Source organism: Petaurus breviceps, unplaced genomic scaffold (assembly GCF_028583685.1).
Source record: "Petaurus breviceps papuanus isolate PSGF00001 unplaced genomic scaffold, PetGlider_PUasm1.0 176, whole genome shotgun sequence".
Taxonomy (NCBI): Eukaryota; Metazoa; Chordata; class Mammalia; order Diprotodontia; family Petauridae; genus Petaurus; species Petaurus breviceps.
In genome coordinates, this window is record NW_027185771.1 from 12725322 (window position 1) to 12749825 (window position 24504).

Below are 24504 nucleotides of genomic sequence, written 5' to 3' on the forward strand. Positions count from 1 at the left end.
GATGGATGGATGGATGGATGGATGGATGGATGGATGGATGGATGGATCACCCTTAGTGTGGAGATATCTCTGAGGGTGGGAAATGAAATCCAGAGGGTGTCAAACTGGGAATACAGCACAGCTGAAGCCCCTCATGAAGAGCAGGATCCTTCCAGGATTTCCATGGGCTAAGGGGAACCTCTCTTTATACAGTGAAGGATCCCTCAATCCAGAAAACATTCTTTTTTTTGCTTAATTCTCTAGCTGTGGAATTCCTGAGATGCCCTCAGGGTGTCATTTATTACATGCTAGAGATAGTGGGGCTCAGCCTGAGACATCTACAGGTTTAGAATTGGGACAGTAGGGTATGAGATACCAAGAAGGCAGAATGGAAGTGCCAGGACTAGTTGACCAGTGACTAACCTAGCATATGATGCCCCAGGGCAGGGGGGCATCATAAATATAAACATGTCACAAACAAGTGTAGGGGAACATGTCAAGGATTAGCTCTGAGAGGTCTGCCATGGGTATGAATCCAGGCCAAGGACCCCCTTGAGCCTTGTCCCCATGCGCATGGGTCCGCTATATCTCAGGATGTTGACTCACCACCCCATTACTCATCCCCCATGAAAGGGAGGCTTGGGTCAGTTTTCCTCTGCATTTCTGTCGTGTGTGAGTGTGTGTGTGTGTGTGTGTGTGTGTGTGTGTGTGAGATCACACCACTTCACTAGTTTGGAATTTGCCCTGGGATATAAAAGTCTTTATGGTGGTAGTGGCAGTTGGGTCACTGGAGCCTGGGTGATTGTGCTCAATACTGCCAAGCACTTCCTAGTTGATGTAGATGATTTTGAACCCCACAACTGAGAACATGGGGGCCTGATATGACTAAGTAGGAGAGGGAGCTGTCTCCTAATGCCATGTATTCTCACATTAAGCCTTTTTTTTTTTTTATTTTGTAGGTCTGCAGGACATTTGCTTTGAAGCCTTGGTCAGTTTATCTGCTTTCCCTATATCCTATTGACATTTGAAAGATGTTATATTGCTTTACCTTTCTTCTTTGACAAATTAAAGCTGTGTGTCATGGTCAATATAGGAGAGAGATGGAGTAGAAAGAACATGGGTCTAGGGGGCAGAAGATCTTAACACTAGACCTGGGTCCAATGCTCACTAACTGCGCTACCCTAGGCAGGTAATTTGACCTCTCTGTGACTAAGTTTCCATATAGTGGAAAGAGCATGTTTACTATTTACTCCCTGTATGGTCTGGAACCAATTATTTAACTGTTCTGGGTTCATACATGCTTAAAGATCATCTAGTGAAGTCCAATGCCCCTCATTTTGGACATAAGGAAAATGAGGTCCAAAAAAAAAAGGTCAGTGACTTGCCTAAGGTCACACAGTGGCAGAGCCATATACTTTGAGGGCTCTCTCCACTATATCACACTGTCTCATGGCCTTAATTCCCTTCTTTTTAAAATGAGAGGATTCAACTAGGTGCTCTCTGAGGGCTCTTCCAATATAAGAAGGAAGGAAGGAAGGAGGGAAGGAAAGAGGAAAGAAGGAAAGAAAGAGGGGAGGGAAGGAAAGTAGAAGAAAAGAAGGAAGAGAAGAGGAGGGAACAAGGAAGGGAGAGAGGCAGGAAAGAAAAAAGGAGAAGGGAGGAAGGGTTGAAGAAAAGGAGGGAAAGAAAAGAGAAAAGAAATAAAGGAGGGATGAAGGAAAAGAGGAAGAGAAGGAAGAAGGGAGAAAAGAAAGCAAACAAATAAGCATTTATTAAGGGCCTTCTATGTGCCAGGCACTGTTCTAAGCCCTTTTTCAATACTTTCTCATTTGATTCTCACAACTACCTTGAGAAATAGGTATTTTCAGCTCCCATTTTACAGCTGAGGAGCTCCCATTTTGCAGTTAAGTGACAGAATCATAGAATCATGAATTCACAGATGGAAGGGACCCCTAAGGGCATCAAGCCCAAACCTCTTATTTTACGGATGAAGAAACCGAGGCAAGATTTGAAATCAGGTCTTCCTGATGCCAAACCCATCGCCTTATCTGCAGTGCCATCAGGACAATTATTAGGTGCAAACTATAGTCTGAAGATAGTGCTCATGCTTGGTTGCTCTGCCCTGCCTCTTCAATCAAATATTGATGATGGAAAGTGACGACCACAAACACAAAGGGAGGAGGGAGGTAGGTAGGAAGAGAGAAACCCAGCGGATTTGGGGCTTTGCCCAGGCCAGGCCACTGCCGATGGCCCTCGAGCAGCTTTGTGCTTTGGCTGGGAGCAGCTACAGCCCACGGGGGCCAGGGAAGGGAGGGGGGTGCCTGGAATCTGTTCTGCTGGCTTTGTGGCAGCTGCAGCCATAGCTGGATCCTCTCTTGGTACGGGACTTGCCTGAGGGCTCGTACTGTGCCCAGGAGATTAGAAGCTCCCCAGTCCCAGTAGCTGGGAGATCCAGATTTCCACTTACAGCTGTTTAGTTTTTATCTTGCTGTGTCTTAATAGGGCAGAGACCAGAGTTTGAGAACAGAAATCAAGATATAGGGTCTGGCCTACATTTATTGTTTCTGCAGAATCTCAGTGAAAGTTCACTTTCTCCTCTTGAAATCCGCTAGTCCTCAGAAAATTCTGGTGATCCTGTTTAAGAGGGTCCCCTATTAAAGGGAGGAAAGAAAGAGACATTTATTTATTTTCACGAAGGAATTCCTGTAGGTTTTATTAGTCTAAGACTGTTGGGGGAGGGGTAACCTAGTACTCTGGATACCTGAGTAGTGCAGAGGGTTCATGAAAGGGGCTGGAGTACCTGGGAGGTTGGGGATAGATCTATGCCTTCAAGCCTCAGATCAGGGAAAGAACACTAGTCTTGAATCTGGCTATTGCAGCCTAGCTATGTGACATTAGGAGGTCACTTTAACTCTCAGTTTCCCCATTTGTAAAAATTCAAATATATAGTCTCTAAAAGGTCCTTTCCAGACCTGCTATTTCAGGGTCTAAAGTCCTTTCCACTTCTAAATCCTTTTGATTTTCTTTCTATGCATCCAAATCCAGACTAGAAATGAGTCTAGGAAACCTAGGTCCTCCAGAGGTCTAAGATTGGGAAGGATGGTTGAGTCCTGTCCTTGGGGGAGGGGGAGATTCCTTTGCTGGGTGTGGGGCTGTAGTTTCAGGCCACCTGTCCCTGAGGGCAAGACTGGGGCAGGTTGGACTAGGCAATCTTCCTGGGAGCCTGGGGAGAAAATGTCCCTACTTCTGCATTTCATTTAGGATGCAGGTCTGGTAACCGCACAGGTTGGTATAAACACCAGGAAGCCTGGGTCCAGTGCAGTCTTCTCCAGGCCCTGCAGGTTCCCATTGCACACCAAGGAACTTCTTTTCTCATCCCCAGCACAGACCATGCTGGGAGTGATGGTTCTTTGTGAGGCATTTTTGTATTTTTCCTTTGATCTGATACTCATGTTCATGCACTGGAAGGTGCTGGGATATTTGGCAAAAGGACTAGACATTGTATCCCAGTTGGACACCAGGCAGGTTGTGCTGTGATTGGCACTGTCTTTTGCCAGCTGAATGAGGTGAACTTGGGCAGGGGGGCGCAGCTTCACTGGCTTCTCCAGGTAGAGCAGTATGAGGTCATTGTTGCTGGTCCTGTAGTTGTACGTGGAGCAGAGTACCTGCATTCCATTCTGACTGATTGCTACTAGGTCTCCAGGTGCTTGATATTATGTTTTCCCAAGACCACTTGAAGGTTCCAGTGGGCACAGTGAGCAACTTTGAGGACCCAAGATTGGACAGCAGGACACCTTCACAGTGGAAATTCTGATTGATGAACAGCATAGCCTGCCAGGGCTGGGAGTGGGGAATATATATTTGACCACCCAGGATCTTTTCTTCTTTCCTCTTGGTGCTAGCACTGATCCACAGAAGAGGCAGTGTTAAGAACAGGAGGAGCATATCTGGAGTGGAGTGGGGGAGGTCAGAGGCAGAGACAGTGCCCAGAACAGAAACCACAGCCGGAGCCCTGGAGGGAAGGTGGTAGAGACTGGGAGAATGAGGTCAGACAGGCAGAGAAGAGACCAAGAGGCAGGCATCCCTCCAGGAGGGATTGTCTGGAAGAGAAGGCTGGCCCAGGAGGTCTCTTCCTCTTGTCTCCAAAAGGGGCATTTATTAAGTACCTACTATATGCTAAGTGCTTTACCATTATTATCTCATTTGATGCTTACAACTCCAGGAGATAGGGCTATCATTAGCCCCATTTTACAGTTGTGGAAACTGAGGCAGAGAGCAGTCACTCAATAGGATCACACCAGTAGCAAAGGTCTGAGGTAACATTTGAATTCATCTTCCTGATTCCAGGCCCAATGCTCTATTCACTCTGACAGCTGACTGCCTTCTGCAATTAAAATAAAACACCAGTATCAGTTCACATCCCCTAATTATAATGGCCTTTCCTCTCCTGCACCTCACATAATGGCATTTTGTACTTAACGATACTGTAATTGATATTTCTATACATGTATATATGTAAGTTCTGCAGGGCAGGTATGTAGTGTAGTGGATAGAGCACAGGCCTTAAATCCACAAGACCTGAGTTCAAATTTGACCCCAGACACTTGCTAGCTGTGTGACCCTGGGCAAGTCCCTTAACCCTGGTTGCCTCAGTTTCTTCATCTTTCAAATGAGCTGGAAAAGGAAATAGCAAATCACCCCAGTAGCTTTACCAAGAAAACCCCAAATGGAGTCATGAAGAGACAGATGACTGAACAACAATTTAAATCCTGTAGAGCATTTTACATAAAATATGTCATTTGCCCTTCACAACAATCCTATGAGGAAATCACTACAGGTATGATTGTCCCCATTTTATAGATAAGAAACCTGAGGCTCAGAGGTTAAGTGACTTGCCCATAGTTACAAGGCTGAAAAGTGCCCAAAGCATGTTTTGAAACTAGGTTCTTCAGATTCCAAATCTAGCACTTTCTACTCTAGCTTCTCAAGTATACATTAGTGGGATGTAGGGGGTGGTCAAGGAGGATCAGCACCTGTGGTGTGAGGGTTTTCTGAGGGCTTCAGGGCTACTCATTCACCTGGTACCCAATTCTCAACTATGGGTCAAGAAGCTCAGTGTTCAAACCATTTTGGCAGATGGGTTAAAAAAGCCAGGTTGATGGTAACTGACAGGTCTCAAACCCATTGGTGAATTAGGAGGATGTCTACTCCAAGAAGTGAAGACTTCCCCCCTGCAGAATGGGTGGATGAGAACAATTTGTTCCAACCACCATGCAAGTGAATGAAGCAGTTGCTGTGGAACACTTCAAGCTTGGTCAGATGTTGAAGATCCACTGAATCCTGGGTCATCTCCAGTCATCTTGACTTTTGTCCTACCACTGGATTTGATGATTCAGGAAAAGTGAGGCTGATGGCTGTTCGATGCTTCCTCACTTAAATCTAAGTCATGAGCAAGTCAAGCTATCACTCCTTGTAGCCAGTGGTCCTCTTTGAAAATGAAGGAAGAACAAACATAGTCACTAAGTCATTTGGGTGATATTCCCTTACTAGACCTAAATTCCATGGAGGCAAAGATACTATTTTCTCAACCTAGGAAAACGTATTTGAACTGATACAAAATGAAATGAGCAGAACCAGGAGAACATTGTACATAGTAACAACAATATTTGATGATGATCAACTGAGAATGACTTAATATTCTCAGCAATACAATGACCCATAACAATTCTGAAGGACTTATTGATGAAAAATGTTATCCATCTCCAGCAAAAGAACTGAAGCAGAGTGAATGCAGATGGAAACATAATTTTTTTTTACTTTATTTTACTTGCTTCCCCCCCTTTTTTTCCATATGGTTAATATGGAAATGTTTTGTATGATTTCACATGTATAATTGATATCACATTTCTTGTCTTCTTAATGGGTGGAGGAAGAGTGGGAGGGAAGTAGAGAATTCAAAACTAAAAATTTTTTTAAATGAATGTTAAGAAAATAATAAATTTAAAATAAAACAAAAATTTTAAAGACAGTATTATCTTATCTCCCACTTAATACTATTTTACTTTTTCAAATTACATGTAAAGATAGTTTTGAACACTTACTTTTATAAGATTTTGAGTTCCAAATTTTTTCTCCTGCCCTCCTTCCCCTCCCCCCTTCTCTAAGACAACAAGCAATCTGATATAGGCTAATATATGTACAATCATATTAAACATATTTCTACATTAGTCATGTTTGAAAGAATAATCAGAACAAAAGGGAAAAACCACACAAAAAAAGAGAAAATAGTACACTTCAATCTGCATTCAGATCATAAGTCAAAGAGACAGTTTTTTCTCTAAACTGTTTTGTATCCACTCTTGTTATTTCTTCCCTTTCCACCTGTCTTCACAATGACAGTCTTTTCGACTCTTCTTACGTGAGTCTATCTCCCCACTCTCTGCCTTACTCCTGGCCATTCCCCACACCTGTGGTGCTCTCCCTCCTTATCTCTACCTCTGAACTTCCCCAGTTCCTTTCCAGACTGACCTCAAATCTCACGTTCCACATGAGGCCTTCCCCTCTTGGGTTACCTTTCTGTCCTCTCATTTAGATCTTATATGTACATACTTATTTTATACATGGTCATCCCTATTAGAATGTGAGCTCCTTAGACTTAGCGGCTGGAACAGCAAACCTTAAAAGTGCTCCTTGACTGACATGTACCTTAGACCCCACATAAATGTTTGTTGATTTGAATTGAGGAATGTTAGTGCTTAAAGAAACCTTAGAATTTAGTCCTAACCCCAGCATTTTACAAAGGAGGAAAGTAAAGATCAGTGATTTTCAGGAAAAGAAAAGCAAGGCTTAAATCAGTGAATGTCCTTGGTTTCATAAAATGAGATAAGTCTGTTTTTATTTCTATTGCTACTGCTGCAGTGTTAAATTTTTTAATGGCTGGTTTAATGATGCTTTTCCTCTGGGGCTTTTTAGCAAAGGAAGCAATTAAAGATACTAATTGATGATAATAAGCATATATATGCTTATTAAACACATATGTACAAATGATCTACATAATTATAGAAACTATACACATGTAAACTATATTCCCATATAATCTCAGGTAAGCAATGGGGTTTGGAAGCATTTTTTTTCTTCCAACTTTCATCTTGGGGACAGACTCATTATTTTAGGTGCTGGGTTGTGGGTATATCATGGCAGAACATGTTTGCACATTTCATAGCCCCGAGTTAATTAAGTTGGAAACGGGCTTCCTGAGAGACCAGGGGTGGGGGGATTAGGAAGGATGCATGGGGGTATGGGGGAATACCCTTCTTTGCCTGCAGGGGTGCAGTCTCTTACTTAATTCAATATGTCAAGCATCACAGTTTCATTATCGCGGGTCTTCCTTCCACCAACAAAGGTTAAAAAAACAGAACAAAACCCTTCCTGCCCTGGTGGCTTCTCCTTAACAGTCACCATGGCCAAAAAATTAAAAATAAAAATAAAAACCACCACGAGCTTGGCCAAATCCTTTCTCCTTAATCCCTTTAAATAGAATTCTTCCTCCTTGCCCCCGTCACGAGTCTGGAGGCAGAGGAGCTGGGTTCAAGAGTTACTTTTGTGACCTGTGTGATCTGGGGCTAGTGACTTCTTTCGTGGCCTCAGTTTCCCTGTCTGTAAAATGAAGGATGATCTCTTGGCTTAATTGGGCACACTCTTCATTCATTCTTTGGAAGAACTCAAGTCGTCTCCTATTATCACAAGAAGACCTTCCAACCAAGTCTCTCTTCCTTTTACAGGGCAGGAGGGGAAACTGAGAGTCAGAAAAGGGAAGGGGCTCGCCCCAGAACAAACAGCGGGGGCAGCAGCGGAAGGCGTCCCCGCCTCAGCCCAAGAGCGGTCAGAACCTACACTCGCCAAACGAAAGAGTTTGGGTGGGGCGGCGATCCGTAGTCCCTTTTCAAGTCTCCCAACCCAGCCAGGAGTTTATTCTCTAGGCAGAAACGTCTAGGGGAAGCGTGCTATTGGTTAACGGGTTTTCCCCGCCCCCCGGAAACGTTCATCTTCACGAGTTGATCCTAAACCCCACCTTTCCTAGTCCTTTTTGCCCCGCCCGCTTTATGCCTCACGCTCCCCATCACCTCACCCCTCCCCAGCCTCTTCCGGAAGTCAGATAACGGCCTCCCCAGAATGCCGCACATGCGCCGTGCCTCCGGCAGATCACTTCCGGGAGCTTCGCTCGGGTAGCCGAGCCCTGGGCGGCGGGGTCGCCTGTGAGGCGCCGGCGGTCGCGTCGTCCTCTGTAGGGGAGAGACCGCGGACGAGCCGGAGCGAGTCCGGGCACGAAGGAGCCCGCGTGCGGCGGTGGCCCTGCCTCCTCCTCCCGGCGCCCGCGGCCGGGTCATGAGCTCGGCCGCATGATGTGCGCCCGCCCGCCTCGGCTGTCGCCGCCGTCGCCGCCCGCAGGCCAGGAGGAGCCGCCGCGCCGGGTGGACCCCCGGGACTCCCGCCCAGTCCGGCCCGGGGACCCGGGTGAGTGACCGGCCGGCTCCGCCCCGCTCTCCTCCTCCTCTCCCCTTAGCTTCTTCCTCTCCTTCTCCCCTTCCTCCCTCTTCTCCCTGTTACCTCCCTTTCCTCATCTTCCTCTCCTTTCCCCTCCTTCCTTCTCTCCTCCTCCCTCACCTCCCCACTCTCCTTCCTCACGTCCTTCTCTTCTCCCTGCATTTTATTTTATACTTTTAAAAACCTAACCCCGAGAAAAGGAGAAGTTTGTGCTGCTCCTCCCTCGCCGCCCCCCCTGATGGAGGACTCTCTCTTCCCCCCTCCCTCCCACCGCAATCACTCTTAGCGGTCTCTTCCTGCAGCACTTCTTAATTTCACTTAATCTCTGCCACTTTTCGCCTTTGTAATTCGACCCTTCCTCCCCAGTCTTTGTATTTTTGAGACTACCCCCCTCCCTTCCTTGCTGCATGGGTTGACAAATCCCATTTTCTCTTCCATCTTCCACTCTTTTACTTTCTTTCACAAAGCCACCGTTTTTGCTTCTCGTTTCTGGTGTGAAAATTTTTTTCTGAATTTGATATTAGTGCCATGGCATTTTAAAGTTCAGAGGTTCTTAATCTTTTTTTTTTTTTGTATTTTTGAGCCCTTTTTCAGAGTAAGATTTTTAAGATCACAAAATAAAATACAAAGGAAACCGGTTATATTAGAATACAGTTACCAAATTTTTAAAAATGTTCGCGAGATGCCATATTAAGAACCCTTTTGTTTTAGTCAAACCTTTTTCATTTGATGAGTAAGGAAGTTGGAGATTTATAGGGGTCCAAAATCAGCAGGAAGAAAGTAATAGAACTAGGATTGACTATTAAGTTCAGCTCTTTTTGCTACATTAGGTTTATTAAATAAACTTTCACTTTATTCCTTTCATAGAAAATGTCATTTTTTTTTTCTATTAATTGTAGTGAGGTAGCTTAAAAAAATATGGTAGGGAAAGACCAATAGATTTCAGGAGCATAGCTCAGATTAGACTCTCTCCAGGCAACCTTCACTTAGTCTCTTCCTCCAGGTAATGAATGACCTTCCCACTCAGAACCTCATATCACTTTTTGTACTTTTTCTAATGCACTTTGCTATCCTACCCAATGTTACATATCTCTGTTGTTGGTGTCTTATGAAGAGTGCAGTGAGTGCATGGTAATAGGGTCATAGACTCATAGATCTCAGGCCAAAAGAGACCTCAGGGCCAATCCCTTTCTTTTTCTGTGGAAGAAACTGATGTTGAGGAATGTTAAGAGACTTGCCTGAGGTCTAAGAAGTAGAAAAAAATCAGGGTTGGGACTTGATACCAGGATACTGTGTTATGAAAATCAGTTGAGGTAATGTATGTAAAGTGGGCAGCTATCATATCTTATCGAAACTTTATTTTTTTTTTTTTAACAACCAGTTCAGTTTTCCAGTACCCTTTTTCTACCTTGGCCTTCCTGTATATAATCCTTGGTTTTCCTCTACTGTAAGATGAGGGGTTTGGACAAGATAATTAAGATATTTCCAGCTCTAACATTCTGTGCCTGGGAAATCCAGTTCCCCCAGAGTTTTTGCATTTTTCCACCTGTAGTCAGTGCTCATCTCATCACTTTGAAGGTGCTCTTGCTGTTCTAAGGTCCTTGAACACTACCCATTTCTCTAGTTTACAAAATGGGTTGTGAGTTCTTATTGCTATATGTGGAGCCATTGGAGAGACCTGGAATAAAAGATTGTTAAATGGAGAGTAAGAAATTGCTGGTGCTTGTAATTTTTTATTTTAGGTTAGACTACCGTTTAATCAGAACTCACATATTTTTTATTTGCAACAAGCTTTAGTGAAAACTTTTGCTAAAACTTTTTGATTGTAAGTCTTTGCTTATAGTTGTAGACATTTCTTCTAAAGTGCTTGTCCAGAAATTTAGAAGCATAGTAATAGATCATAACATTTTAGAGCTATGAAGTTCTACTAGATAATCTATTCCAATCCCTCTCATTTGACAGAGAATGTCATTAAAGTAATTTACTTTGTGATAGTGATAGAGCTTGAACTAAAATAAAATATACTACACCTGACTCTTGATCCATTTTTTTTTTCCTAATACACTAACACTACCTGATCAAGATGTTGTAATTCTTGTATGACAATTTAGTGATAGACCATAAGGTTAATATGAAATCCCTTTGGACTTGATTTAGATCCAAAAAATAGTCATTAATGGCTTGAGACAACATGATATAGCAGAGAGAGCACTAGAAAGATAGCCAACATTGGATGGAAATGTCTGAATTGATAGTTTTCTCCATAGGCTGGAATGATGGGAATGAATATAGTAAGCTGAAATTTAATAGGGATAAATATAAAATCTTAGGCTGAGGATTAAAAAAAAATCTACTTCACTAAATATAAGATGGAGGAGGAAAGGCTAGATATTACTCCACCTGAAAGATCTTGGAGCTTTAATTTATATCAGATTCAGGAAGAGTTAACAATTGTTTTATGGCAGCCGAGTTATGAGATACATAATGTCCAGGACTAGGGAGGTATAAGTCTTACTCCATTTTTCCCTGGTTAGATCACATCTGTATTATTGAATTTAGTTGCAAAATTTTAAGTAGGACATTGATAAGCTAAAGAGCATCAAGAGGAGGGTGAAGACAGTGGTAAAGAATCCTGAGATCTTGCCAGATGAGGATCATTTGAAGGAGCTGGCAAAGTGTTCAGTTTGGAGAAGAGAAGATTTAGTGGGGATATGATAGTTATCAAGTATTCAAAGACATCATATGGACACTATCAGATCTGGAGGACCAGATTTGGTCATGTTTAGGCAGGCATTGCAGAGAAGATTGGTAGGAAGGAAAAGCTTCTTAATAGAGATGTCACAAAGTGGAATGAGATCCCTTGGGAGATGATAGGTTCTTTCTGAAAAGCTGGAAGCAAGTTTCTAATATATTATAGGAAAGGATTTTTTTTTTCATTTAGATCTGATCATGTTCCTTCTAAGATTATGTGAGAGTTAATTCATAATATCTATAAAATGAAGATAATAATAGTAATACCAACCCTATGGAATTATTTTGAGAATCAAATGGCATAGCAGTGCTTTAGTGCATAGAAGTGCTTTGTAACCCTTAAAAATGATATAAAAATGTTAACTGTTATTATTTAGGAATAAGAACTGAGCCTGTGATTATATTGGTATAGGAAAGTCCTGGATTGAGGAAATTCCCTCTACCAGTGCAGGTTGGTATCTTCTCTGCAATTTAGGGTCTCAGAGAAAGAATGGAGAGATTAAGCAACTGGCCTAGTGTCATAAACTATTACTGGTGGGACTTGAATCCTGGTCTTACTGGTTTTGAGACTGGCCCTGTATCCATACTACAAAGAAGTCAGACTCAAATAGAAAAGGGGGTCACTAATCTATATGTGAGGATCCTTGTGGGCCCCATATTAATTTAGTTTTAAAATGTAATACTACTGTCTGTTTTGTTGTATTTTTATTTTGTTAAATTTTTCCCAATTGCATTTTAATCTGGTTTGGCTGTACTGTGTTTTGGGCTGCTTGGGGGGGGGGTGTGGTAATTTAACCTTTGTACCACACCATGCTACTTTTCTTTTATCATTATTATTATTAATAATTTCCCTGAAACCAATGAGATTTGTTTTTCACCTAAAATTTGCTTGATTAGATGGTCTTTAATAATCAGCTAAAGAGTGATCTTTAAAAAAAATTTCAAAGCAAGATAAAATTGGAAAACTTTTGAAGTAGTATTTTAGTGTATTAATTTAGAAGACCATTTTATACCTGCATTTTAGTCTTCCCTTAATAAGTAAAAGATACCATGTAAAGCCTTTTAAAAATACATTGATGGGGCAGCTAGGTTGAGCAGTGAATAGAGAACCGGCCCTGGAGTCAGGAGGACCTGAGTTCAAATCCAGCCTCAGACACTTAACACTTACTAGCCGTGTGACCTTGGGCAAGTCAACCCCAATTGCCCAGCCTTCCTCCCTACAAAAAACAAAAAAGTACCCAAAATACATTGAATTTTTCTATAGCCCAGAATGTTATCAAAGGTAGTTTTCATTCTCTTTATTTTTTCTTTTAATGTTGTGTATTGAATATCTCATGGACAATTTTGTATCCTTCAGACAGTTTGGCATATACTCTTACATAGACACTAAATGCTTAAATTTGATGATCTTTAATACTATTGTGGGCATTCCTTTCCAATCCTCAAAATATAAAATCCATCCATGTTTCATTGAAATCATTAAACTTCTATTGAGAACCTGCAATGTGAAAGGCATTGTGCCTGTAGGTTCTGGGAATATGGAGACAAAAAAGACCACACCAGTCCCTGCCTTCAATGAGCTTAATTTTAATTGAACTTACAACACATGAAAGTAAGTTCAAGGTAATTTGAAGAGGGGTGATTAGGCAACTAGGGTGACCAGCTATTAGCTGGGGTGATACCAAAGGTAGAAGCTCTATCCAGTGTGCTGGAGACCTCCCTATAGGTGTTTTATTACTTTAGAGATACCAGAGCCATATTTTTATTGTTCAGTTATAACTACATGCTTTCCCTCTGTGATCAACCTGCTTGGTTTTATGGACTTCAGTTTCCTTGATACTTAGCATTTTTTATTCTGCTTCATGTATACAGAGTCATCCTTGATCCATGAAATAGGCACTTTATAGTTGTTGTTTCAAGGACACTATTGAATATCCTTTAATGTTTACTGAACAAATCTAGAAGGGGTTCAGCTTTGTTTTAGGCTCCTTTATATCAATTTGAAAGTATATAAAGAGAGAAATGAACCAGTTTCTCCCATCAGACTTCTATAGTATTTTTGTTGAAGTCCTTTGAGTTTTCACAGCACTTAGAGACTCTCCTGGATGGATCTAAATTAAAGTACCTTCTGAAGCCAGATAACAGTGAACATTTGTTCTCTGTGGCATTTGCTATCTCAGTCCCTCCATTAGCATGGATATAATTGAGAGTTTAGTACATTTGGATTTGAAATCCTTGTGCTACTTATTTGAATATGGGTGGGTGTGTTTCTCTGTAAATTCTCTTCTAGCAAAATAAAGAAACCTTCTCTGGAAGATCTGGAAAAGTCTTGCTTAATTATCTTGGGACCCTGTATGTAGGGAAAGTCAGACTCCAGGGTGTACAAGTGTTGGTGGGCTTTTTTCACTTGTAAATTTAAGACTTTTTTGGTTCCTTTACTCTGCTGACTATCCCACCTGCTTTTCTTGGATGAATCATTTTACTTGTGCCTTGAGTTTTAAGAACTAAAGTAAGAGTTTTGCCCTATAACCTGCTAATGGATATGAACATTATATAGGAAAATTCAAATTCAATTTAAAATATAAGTATCTTCTCAGTCTCTGATTTACAGATTGCTTAAGGGGATTCCAGGATAATGAAGTGTTTTAATTTAAAAGATCTATCTTGAAGTTGAAAGCCATATTTTGATATTGATAATATAGGCTGTGGATTATATGTTGATATAAAATTGAGAGTGTTGCATTTGGCATGATAAATTAATATTGTGCCTTCCTCTTAAGCATTCTTTAGATTCTGTAATTGGAGAGGAAAATAGTAGGTTTTGTGTACAGTAGATAATTGCTATGGTTTTAAAGAACAAACTAAATATTTCAAGATTGTAAATTGATGGAAAGAATGTTTAAAGAACATAATTGCTACCAATGCACTTTAGTTGATTATCTGAAAGTTAAATCCTGGTTAGCTCTGGTTTTCTTCAGAGCTTGGCTCAGATGCCAACTTCTGAGGCCTTTCCTGATTTCCCCAGCTACCTCGTACCTCTCACATTTGTTGTTGTTGTTCGTGCATATGTGTGGGTGCCTTCTCCCCTTAATAAAATGTAAACTCTTAAAAAGCAAGGAGACAGTTTCAAGGTGGCTTCATTTTTGCCTTACTGTCTTCCTCTCCCTAGCACAGTGTTGAGCCTAGAAGGTGTTTTTAGTAAGTACTTGATTGCTTGATCAATAGTTAGCTTCTCTTCCTGAGGTGTGAAAAGACCCAAGGATTTTTTTTTTAAAACAGGTAGTGTACATGTGAAGGGTAAGGACCGTACTTTAATCCATGCTCTAATTCAGCTCACATCCCCAGTCTCTAAAATAGAGCCTGTCATAACAAATGCTTTAAAAATACCTGTCTAATAGAATTTAGTACCCACTTTGTGCAACACATTGCAGGTGCTAAATGCCAAATTCCAGGGCAGCCACTTTGGTATATGCAATAATAATAAGCTATTAATTATACCTTGGATTTTTATAGCACCTTTGCCCCAAAAGAGCCTGGAGCACTTTCACCTATTATCTAATTTGTTTTAGTATTATTCTTCAGTGTTAACAGCCTCTTTTTCACTGCCAAAGAAAGCATGAAATGTAGGGAGAGTCTAAGTAACTTCTCCTATAGTCCCAGCTAAAGGTAGATATCCAATTCTAGTCTGGGTTCCTAACTTAACAGCCTTATTGTTCTGTCACAAGTCCCATTTGAACAAGCCAAGCTAGGCATTAAAATGACTACATTGTATCTGTATCTTATTAGAATGGAAATTTATTGCTACAGTATCCTAAAGGATTTCACATTATTTGTTTTGTTTTAGGATTCTCTTTTATGATTTTGGGGGAATACTAGAGTAAAACATACTCTATCCTCAGATATGCAGTAGAAGCTAAGTACTAGAAATAGAAAAATTGTCAGTTCAACCTCTCAAGCAGCTCATATTCTAATGGGTAAGAACACCTAAAGGAGGGATGATTCAATATCATGATAGATGGAAAAACCAGGTAGTGCTGAAGATTTAGTAGCACAGTTAGCAAGACCCTTAAGGCTCTTGGGGAACAATGGCTATGAGGATAGTCCCTGGCCTGGCCAAGTGGCTAGTTAGTCCAAGGGTCATAGTGGATGGGGCTCTGGGATATTCCTGGTAGAGATCGGGGTTGTGGGATAGAGGTCAGTATTCAGGTGAGAATGGGATACCAGTGCCATATGGAACTGGGTATTGTGGGTTAAGCTAGGGTAAAGGAAGGCCCATGGCTCCTCACCATGTGTCCTGGTAGTATTGAAACCTTATAGAGCTCTGAATTTATGATCAAAGGAATAGTCCACATTTTTCTGTAAATAAATTTTTGTGTTCACTTGTGTCCTTGAACATTATTAATGCCAAGAGGAAGGTTAATTTTAATTAATGCTCTAGGAAGGTTAGAACTGGTAGGTAGCTTAAAACTTTGCCCTAATCTTACAGGTGAGGATTTTGAGGCATAGAGGAGGTAAATCAGTCAAACAAGAATTTATTAAAGACATATTCTGTACTGGGTTTTGAGGAAGACAAAGACATAAACCCAACAGTCTTTGCCTTTAAGAAGCTTACATTTTGTTTAGTTAGACCACATGTATATTAAAGATTATATAAATATATATGCACATATATCTGTATTAATATAGGAATCTATTTCGTGTAGAAATGTATTTCATAACGTGAAATGTATTCCCATGTACATATATACATTTATGTATACAATCTTTCATATACTCATACATGTCTAATCCAACAAAATATAGGCTTCTTGAGGGCAGGGGCAGTAGGATTTGTGTTTTTGTCAATAAACATTTTGTTGTACCCCATCCGGATTTTTATACTTAAAAAGCATTACTTCTCAATCTCCCTTTTTCATGATCTCGTGGACCATGAGTTTAATGAACTTGGGAAGATTTGGTTTGGTAAATCCTTGTGGATGTTATGGCTTTTTTTTTTTTCATTTCTGAGAGGAAATTTATCTAGCAGATTTTCATTCTGTATAAGAGCCAGAGATAAGATAGTGGATACATTTAAGAAAAACTTATTTACCTATGACGTTCCATTAAAATGGGATAGTAATTATGCAGAGATGAACAGGATAGGGTTATTCTAATTATGAGTAGCACCATTTCCTCTCATTTAAAATTTTTCTGAATATTAAAAAGAAAGGACTAAATATTTACCGAATCACAAATATGCATTTCCTGACTTAGAACATTTTCATTGACGACTGTCCCCTATGCCTGGAATGTTCTTTCCCCCCTCATCTCTGCCTCCTCACTTCCCTGACTTCAAGTCACAGCTAGCCAGCTAAAATTCTACCCAACTCAAGATTTTTCCACCTGCCCTTTAATTAAAGTTAGTGCCTTCTTTCTATGTTTGTCTTCCGTTTGTCCTGGAAAGAGACTAAGCTTCAGGAGGGCAGGGATGGGCTTTTGATTTTCTTTGTATCCCCAGCTCTTAGTATAATGCCTGGCTCATAGAAGATGCTTAATACATGTGTATTGACTAACATTAATACTATCTAACAGTGCACTTTTAGACTTGCAGAGTATTTTACATATGTTAACTCATTTGGTCCTCAAAGCAGCCCTCCGAGTTAGGTGCATTAGCCCCACTTTGGGGATGAACAGACTGAGGCACGGAGAGGTCTCACACCTAGAGACTATCCGAGGCAGTATTTGAACTCTGTAGTTCATCCACTCTGATGCTGACCTGCCTCTGTTCAAGTTGGAAGGGAATGTAGAGAACCTTTAATCCCATTCCTACTGAAATGAGAAACCCCTCTGCAACAGTGTCATTGATCATCCAGTCTTTTCTTAAAGACCTGTAGTGGAGGGGAACCTGCCCACTTCTTGTGCCCCATCTCACTCTGGGATAGCTCAAATCTTTTTTTCTTTCTATCAGGCTTCTTCACATACTGCTTCTAGTGAGCCTTTCTGATTCAGAGTGAAAGGAGACTCATTCTTATTCTGCTTGATAGCTCTTAACTGTATGGTTCTGTGATGTGTGCTTAAAATGCTGAGTAGGCTAATTATGCTCACCACCAGGAAAAAAAAAACCACTGTGAAAGCAGTAAGCTTGCTACAATAGAAATGTGTTAGATTTCCAATTAGAGAACTATCAAATGCTACTACCTGTGTGTTCTTATGTACTCATAACTTTAGTTTTTTTATCTGTAAAACAAGGAATTTGGACTAAATTACTTTTAATGTCTTTTAAGCTCTACGTATATGATCCTAAAAAACAATTTGTATTTTTTCTGTCAGATTTTTGTGTTTACTTGTGTCCTTGATCATCATTTTACTAATTGCATTTTTCCTTTTTCAGATCATATCATATATGACAATATGCACCTTAGCCTGAAGAAAAGGCACAATGTCCAAGTAACATTAAAAAAAAGTCTGTGAGGTAAGTTTTTAAGTCAGTTTATGGATATAATCTATCATTTTTCTTTTTCATTTTGGAAAAGTAGAAATTTACTTAAGTAGGTCTAATTGTTACTTTAAAGTTAAGAGGACTTACCAGGTGTGGTGGTATATGACTGCAGAGGCTGAAGCATGTCAGTTAAATTAAGGAGTTCAGAGCTATAGAAGAGCTAAAGCTGATTGTGTCAGCACAAAGACTGACCCCAATGTAGTAAGCCCTGGGAATTGGAGGGCCATGAGGCTGCATAAGGAGGGGAGAACCAGCGCAGGTTAGAAAAATGGAGCAGGTTAAAGCTTCTGAGATGACCATCATTGGGATTGGGCCCCTGAGTGACTGTGGTCTTTACAGCCTGCGATAGATATAGAGAAATCAAATTAAGAAAACTAGATCATTTTATATAGCCAATATAATGAAAAAGTCTTTTCAGGGAGAGATCTTTGTTTAACTGAACCGGCTTGCCTTGGTTTGTCTCGTCCCTTTGAGAAATAATGTCTAAAAACAGCCTCCTGTCTAAGTAAACATCTGTGACAGGTTTTGGTACAATGTGCTACCATTTGTGTATTTTGATATAATGTGTTTTGGTGATTCTTGCCAATTTCACTTTCTTTTCCTCTATAGTCCTTATCTTACAGGGACTTGCTAGGAGCAGACAGTTGGACTGGGGAAGATTTTTATTGCTCAATGATTCTTCTTTTCAAATGGGAGATGCATTTTGAAACATTTCTTAAAATGATTATCTTCTACCTTTTATATAGGAAAAAGATAAAGTTTTTTTGTTCTTTAGTTTGGAGAGGTTAAGGAGTGAAGAACAGATGGAGTCTGTCTCTTAAATCCTACTCTTGCTATACCTTTTAGATTTTGTAAACTTTATTTGGCTGTACTAACCAGGAACTAAAATCCTTTTTTGTATGGAGAGTTGTGTTTGAATTTAATTCCTATAGAGGGATTTTCAAAACTGAGCATAAGTGAAAAGAGAAGATTTGTTTCAGATATTCTTAGCTAGTTGTTGTCAGTGTCCTCTTAGTTGTGCATTTTCCATCAGTGGTTCTGCTTGGCTTGACTCCACAGAATATCATGTCCTAGCTGGGTACCCTGCACCTCTCGGGTTGGGGGCAGCTTTCTTTTGTGTAAAGTCTTCCCCTATTAGACAGTGAGCTTCTTGAGGGCAAAAACTGTCTTTTACCTCTTTTTGTATCTCTAGCACTCAGCTCTGTGCCTGGAACATCATAGGCACTAAGTAAATGTTTATTCAGTTGGGTTGAATTAGCTTTGTTGTCTTCTTTGGTTGGAGCTGTGGCTTATCTTAAATAGTGTTACCCATTTTGCAGACCTCAGAGGCCACGTAGTCAGAATTGTTCCTTTACAGGGTCCCTAACTGATTGGCATAGAGCTTCTGCTTGATAACAGCCAGTGAGGGGAGAATGTAGGGTTTCGTGGAACAGCCTATTCCACTTTTGGAGAGCCCTAAGTATGAACATTTTTCTTAGATGAAGCTAAAAATCCACCTTCAGTGGCTGTCTTGCTGGACTGTTTCTGAAGTTTTGAATGCCACTTAAATCTTTTGTCAATAGATGTCCAAGCTTTTGTTTCATTATATTCCATAGGATGTAATTCCATTCCAACAAATATATTCCATATTCAGTAAATGGAGCCCAAATAATATAATGGTTCCATGTTCAGTAAATGGAACCCACTAGGCAGGCAGGGACTGTGCATTCCTGATCTTCAGTTTATCTACTTACTTATAACCAATTATCTACATTAAATAATCCTTTGTGGACCTTCCACCCTCCCCTCCCCCCAACCTCTTCTCTTTTTCTAGTTGCATTATATTTGAAAGTCATTACTCAGGCTAAAATGCTTAGAGAGAAGAGAGCTAACCCAAGGTGTCAGTGACTCTTTTCTACCTTAAAGCTGCATTTACTCTTGAAGTCCTCTCACCTCTCTGTCTTAGATATTCTAGCTACCCTCACAAGAAAGCCTGCTTGCCAAAAACTCAACTTCTTGTACTGGTTTCCTTATCTGTAAAATGTGGAAATTGGATTAAGTGATTTCTAAGGGCTTTTCTAGCTGTAGGATTCAGTGAATTGGATTAAAATAAGAATATTAGCCAATATCACAGTTTAAATATTTTACACACACACAGTAATGGGAATGTAAATTTTTAAGATCTTCCCTGCCCCTAGGCTAAAGTGCACCTGGAGCCTGGGTGGGAGGCTTGTTTTTCAGCAGATACCTTTTGATTGGCCAGTGGGTCCAGAAGGTTGTTACATTCTCTGAACCAGGAGCAGGCTATATAAACCGTGATTTGAGGCTTTGTTTTGGGGCTCACTTTGAGAAGTGTTCTGTGATTTGATCAGATGAAACTCTGGGAAGCTGTTGTTGAGAGCCCCCCCCCCCCCTTTGAAAAACCCAGATGTTGATTTGGTATGGATGTAATGGTTGGACAGTTTGGAAACCATGATCTGTTTCTCTGTCTTGATAATTCTCTCTGTATATTCTGAAGTTCGGGGTGCTGACCTTTTTCCCTGAACTAGGTAAATGATACATATTTGACTGATTAAAGTAAGTTTGTTAACCCATTTTGAGTTGCTTTCCTTTATCAAAGCAGATCCAAAACCTGTGTTGGCAGCCACACTGGGGATGCTTGGGGTGCTTGCTGATACAAAATGGCGTCACGAACAGGATTCGAACCTGTGTGGGGAAACCCCATTGGATTTGACACCATGTCAAATGTTTTTTTTTTTTTCCATATTTTCATGTTTTTACATGTTTTTTCCATGTAGTGAAGAAACTTGTATAACTTTGATCTTGTTTTACACATAAGTTGCTCTCTTGAAAAATGAATAATTTTGGATATTGAATCATTTTCTCGTTTACTTTTGTTATAATTTCAGAAAGATGTTCTTATAAAAACATTGGCCCTAAAACATATAATCATACTGTGATATTTACATCGAGGAATGTTCTTTTTGCCTTTTGTCCCCTAAATTTTCCTCAAATAAACCTTACAATTTAGTTCAGTATTTATTAAGCACCAAGTATGTGTAATGCAACTTTAGGATGTTAATTAAAATGAGTCAGTCCATATGATACTTGTACATGTGTTTAAAGATACATCTCTTAAAGTATACCAATTGGTAGTTTCCATTTCTTTGGGAACTTTTACAATGTTCTTTATACTTGAATGAATGTAAAGTTAGAGGACCTGGTTTCAGATCCTTTCTCTTGTATTTAACAAACCTTTGTGGCCTTGGGCAAGTCATTATTTTCTTTGGGCGTCAGTTTCCTTTTCTAAAAATGGAGTTGTATTAGTTGGTCTCCAAAGTTCTACTCCAAGATCTGCCCACATCTTCCCCTGTGCTGGTTAGAATGCCTGTTTCGTAATGAAAAACACTATTTCTAGTACTGGCTACTTTTTTTGTAGTGTCCCTAACCTACTGGTTGCTTTGGGGGAAGTTGTAATATTCCTTGCTTCCCACTGCCATTTCCAGCCACTCCCTCTTTCACTTTCACTAAGTAGCCTCCCCTCTGAGATTAAATTTATCACACACTCCAGATCCTGGTGGTTAATCCTCTACCCCCAGGACATTCTTCCTTCCTTATTGAGTTTAATACTTGACTCACTGTCCTCCCCATTTTGTGCCCTCATACTAGGACATTTCAGCATACCTATCAATGCTCCCTCAACCAATCCTAACTTCTCAGTTCCTCATTCTGCTCAATTCCCATGGCTTTCTTCTCTACTCTCACTCATTACACACAGAGAAGAAAATTTTTAATCTGCTTTGTTTGTTAATAAATTCAGATGTTACTTTTTCTGATATAATCTTTTTGATGTTTCAGCTTTACTAATGTCTGGTGATCCCTAGCTCTGTTCTTTTTTCTCATAGTGACATTTATTCCCTCCACCCCTCAGTTCTTTCTCAAGGTCTTCACCCCTGTACTGATACTCTCTTTTCTTTCCTATCTTGACCACTTGGTGAACCAATTCAACTCTAAAGTTTCCTCTACTCTCAAATCCTTTGCCCATTTGTTCCATCAGTGATCATAATCTTTCCAAATCCCAACCATGGATTACTCCTATTATCTACTTTTCTTAACAGTTACATGCTATCAAACAGAGCTAGAGAAAATCATGAAACTGTGCTGATTGGGTCCACTACAAATTTATGCAACATTATATTAGTTGGGTTCTTACTATAGCAAAGAAAGTTTTTGCTATCCCACTTGCCCCAATGACTTGACCTCCTTCAAACTTCCATACCCTCTTTCCCACTCTTACTACTGAGGACCTCATCACGAAATTTTACTGAAAAAAAATCAAACCTTTCACTGAGAACTTCCTTTTCCTCTTCCTCTCACATCATTCAGGTACCTTTCCCCTCAATTTCCTCCTTCACTCCAGTCTTTGATGAAGTTGGCAAATATTCTGCATGTATTCTTGATCCCATACCTTCTTGAGTTCTCCAACAAGTTGCACCCACTGTCATCTTTATTCTCTTATCTTCAGCCTCTTTCTGTGCTCCTTCCCCTGCCTACCACATAACCACTTGTTCCTGTAGTTCAGCTGGCTCTTACCCTCTCTTTCCTCCTCCCCTTTATGGCTAAACCCTTTAAGGAAGCTCTCCATACTCAGTGTCTTGACTTCCTTTTTTCTCATTCTCTTTTAAACCCTCTGCAGTATGGTTTCTAGTCCCATCATTCTGCTGCTTTCTACAAAGCTAACAGTTCTCTCTTAATAGCCAAATCCAATGGTCTTTCCTCAGTCTACATCCTCCGTGACCTTCTTCAGCATCTGACTTGGTTAGTAACCTTTTGGACACTCCCATCTCATTAAGTTTTTATGACTGTTCTGCTTCTCTTATCTCAAATCATTCCTTGTTAGAGCCTGTCACCTTAAGATAGGTACTAAAGTAAAGTGCTAAAGGCTTTGCAAACTTTATCTCATTTGATCCTCACAATAACTCTGCCAGGGAGGTACTGTTTTTATCCCCATTTTACAGATGAAGAAATTGAGGCAAATGGGTGAAGTGACTTGCCCATCCAGTAAGTGTTTGAGGCTAGATTTGAACTCAGTACTTTATCCACTGCACCACCTTGTTGTCCTAGGTGATTTAATAAATGCTTCTTATTGGTTATTCATCTATGTTAGCCACTAACCATGGCTTGTCCCCTAAGGCTCTGCCCTTGGTCCTCTCCCTCTATACTGTCTGACTTGGTGGTCTCATCAGTTCCCATAGATTTAGTGATCTTTATGCAGATGATTCCCAGTTTTATGTTGTTGTTGTTCATTTCTTTCAGTCTTGTCTTACTCTTCCTGATCCCTAAATGGTTTTCTTGGCAGATACCTGAGTGGTTTGCCATTTCCTTCTCCAGCTCATTTTACAGATGAGGAAACTAAGGCAGTTAGGGTGAAGTGACTTGCCCAGTGTCACACAGCTAGTAAGTGTCTGAGGCTAGATTTGAACTCATGCCTTCCTGACTTCAGTCATTAGCCCGTATCGTTTTCCTGGTTATAGTTGCTTCACTCTGTATCAGCTCATAGAATTCTCATTTATAGTTTCTTATAGAACAGTAATGTTGTTTTAATTCATATATTAGAGTTTGTTTATTTATTCCTCAGTCATTGGTTGCCTAATTTGTTTCCAGTTCTTTATTAATCACAAAAAGTATACTATGAACATTTTAGTGTATGTGGACCTTTCTTTTTCAGTCTTTAATCTAGTGGGATGTATACCTAGGAGTAGGATTTCTGGGATCAGAGGGTATGCTTTCTAGAATGGTTTCTAGAAAATACTTTCTAGAATGGTGCAACTTCATAGCTTCATCAGCAGCATATTTAGTGTGCCTGGTTTTGTTTTTTTTTTTTTTTGCAGCCCCTCCAATATTTGCATATTTCTTAGTGATTTGGAGTAGTCTTTTATTAACACAGATTTTATTGATGTCTTTTGGTTTTTTCATCACGGGAATTTCTTTCAGTATCCATTCCCCCTTCCCAAAGAGCCATTCCGTATAACATAATTATTTTTAAAGGAAAAGAAAAAGAAGAGAAGAAAGCAAGCTGAAAATATATGCAGAGCACTACACCCATGGACCTCCCACCTTTGCAAGAAGTGGGGTGAGGGTGGCTTCTCATTTCTCTTATTTGGAGTAATAATTGTTCTTTGTAATTTTGCAATATTCACTTTTAATTTTTTGGCAATGTTCACTTTTAATTTTTTTTTTCATTTACATTGCTGTAGTCATTGTGTTTTTTTTTTTGCTCTGCTTACTTCACTCTCTGTCAGTTCATGTAGGTCTATGCTTCTCTGTATCATGTTTGTCTTTTCTCATAGCACTATAATCCATTCTGTTACTTTCACGTAGTGCAATTTGTTTAGCAGTTCTTCAATTGATGGACTTTTATTTCCAGTTTTTTTTTGCTACCATAAAAAGTACTGCTATAAATATTTTAGTGTTTATGGGATTGCTCTTCTTCTTTATGAACCACATGGGGCATTATGCCTAGGAGTGGAATCTCCAGGTTAAAGAATATGGACATTTTAGACACTTTATTATCCTAATTTCAAATTGCTTTCCCAGAGTGATTGTGCTGATTTGTAGCTCTACCTGCATACACTAGTGTGCCTGTCTTCCCATAGCCCTTTTATAACATTGACTATTCCAGTCTTTTCCAGCTTTTTGGGTGTGAGGTAAAACCTTGGGATTGTTTCGATTTGCATTTCTATTTAATTAGTGTAGAGCAGTCTTTCATATGG

The 24504-nt window shown here is 40.1% G+C and overlaps 1 protein-coding gene and 2 pseudogenes across 1 annotated transcript in view; 1 reads left to right on the plus strand and 2 right to left on the minus strand.

The window, feature by feature from the left end:
• The window catches only part of LOC138159358 (centrosomal protein of 19 kDa pseudogene), a 300984-nt pseudogene that overhangs the window by 132744 nt on the left and 143736 nt on the right, over positions 1 to 24504 (minus strand).
• On the minus strand, positions 2830 to 3924 carry LOC138159593 (kallikrein-14 pseudogene; annotated as a pseudogene).
• ZDHHC7 (zinc finger DHHC-type palmitoyltransferase 7) overlaps positions 8187 to 24504 on the plus strand; it is a 41023-nt gene continuing 24705 nt past the window's right edge. The window contains exons 1-2 of the mRNA XM_069085630.1: positions 8187 to 8493; positions 17645 to 17725. The gene's annotated coding sequence lies outside the window, so the exon portion shown is untranslated. The remainder of the gene's footprint in view (positions 8494 to 17644; positions 17726 to 24504) is intronic.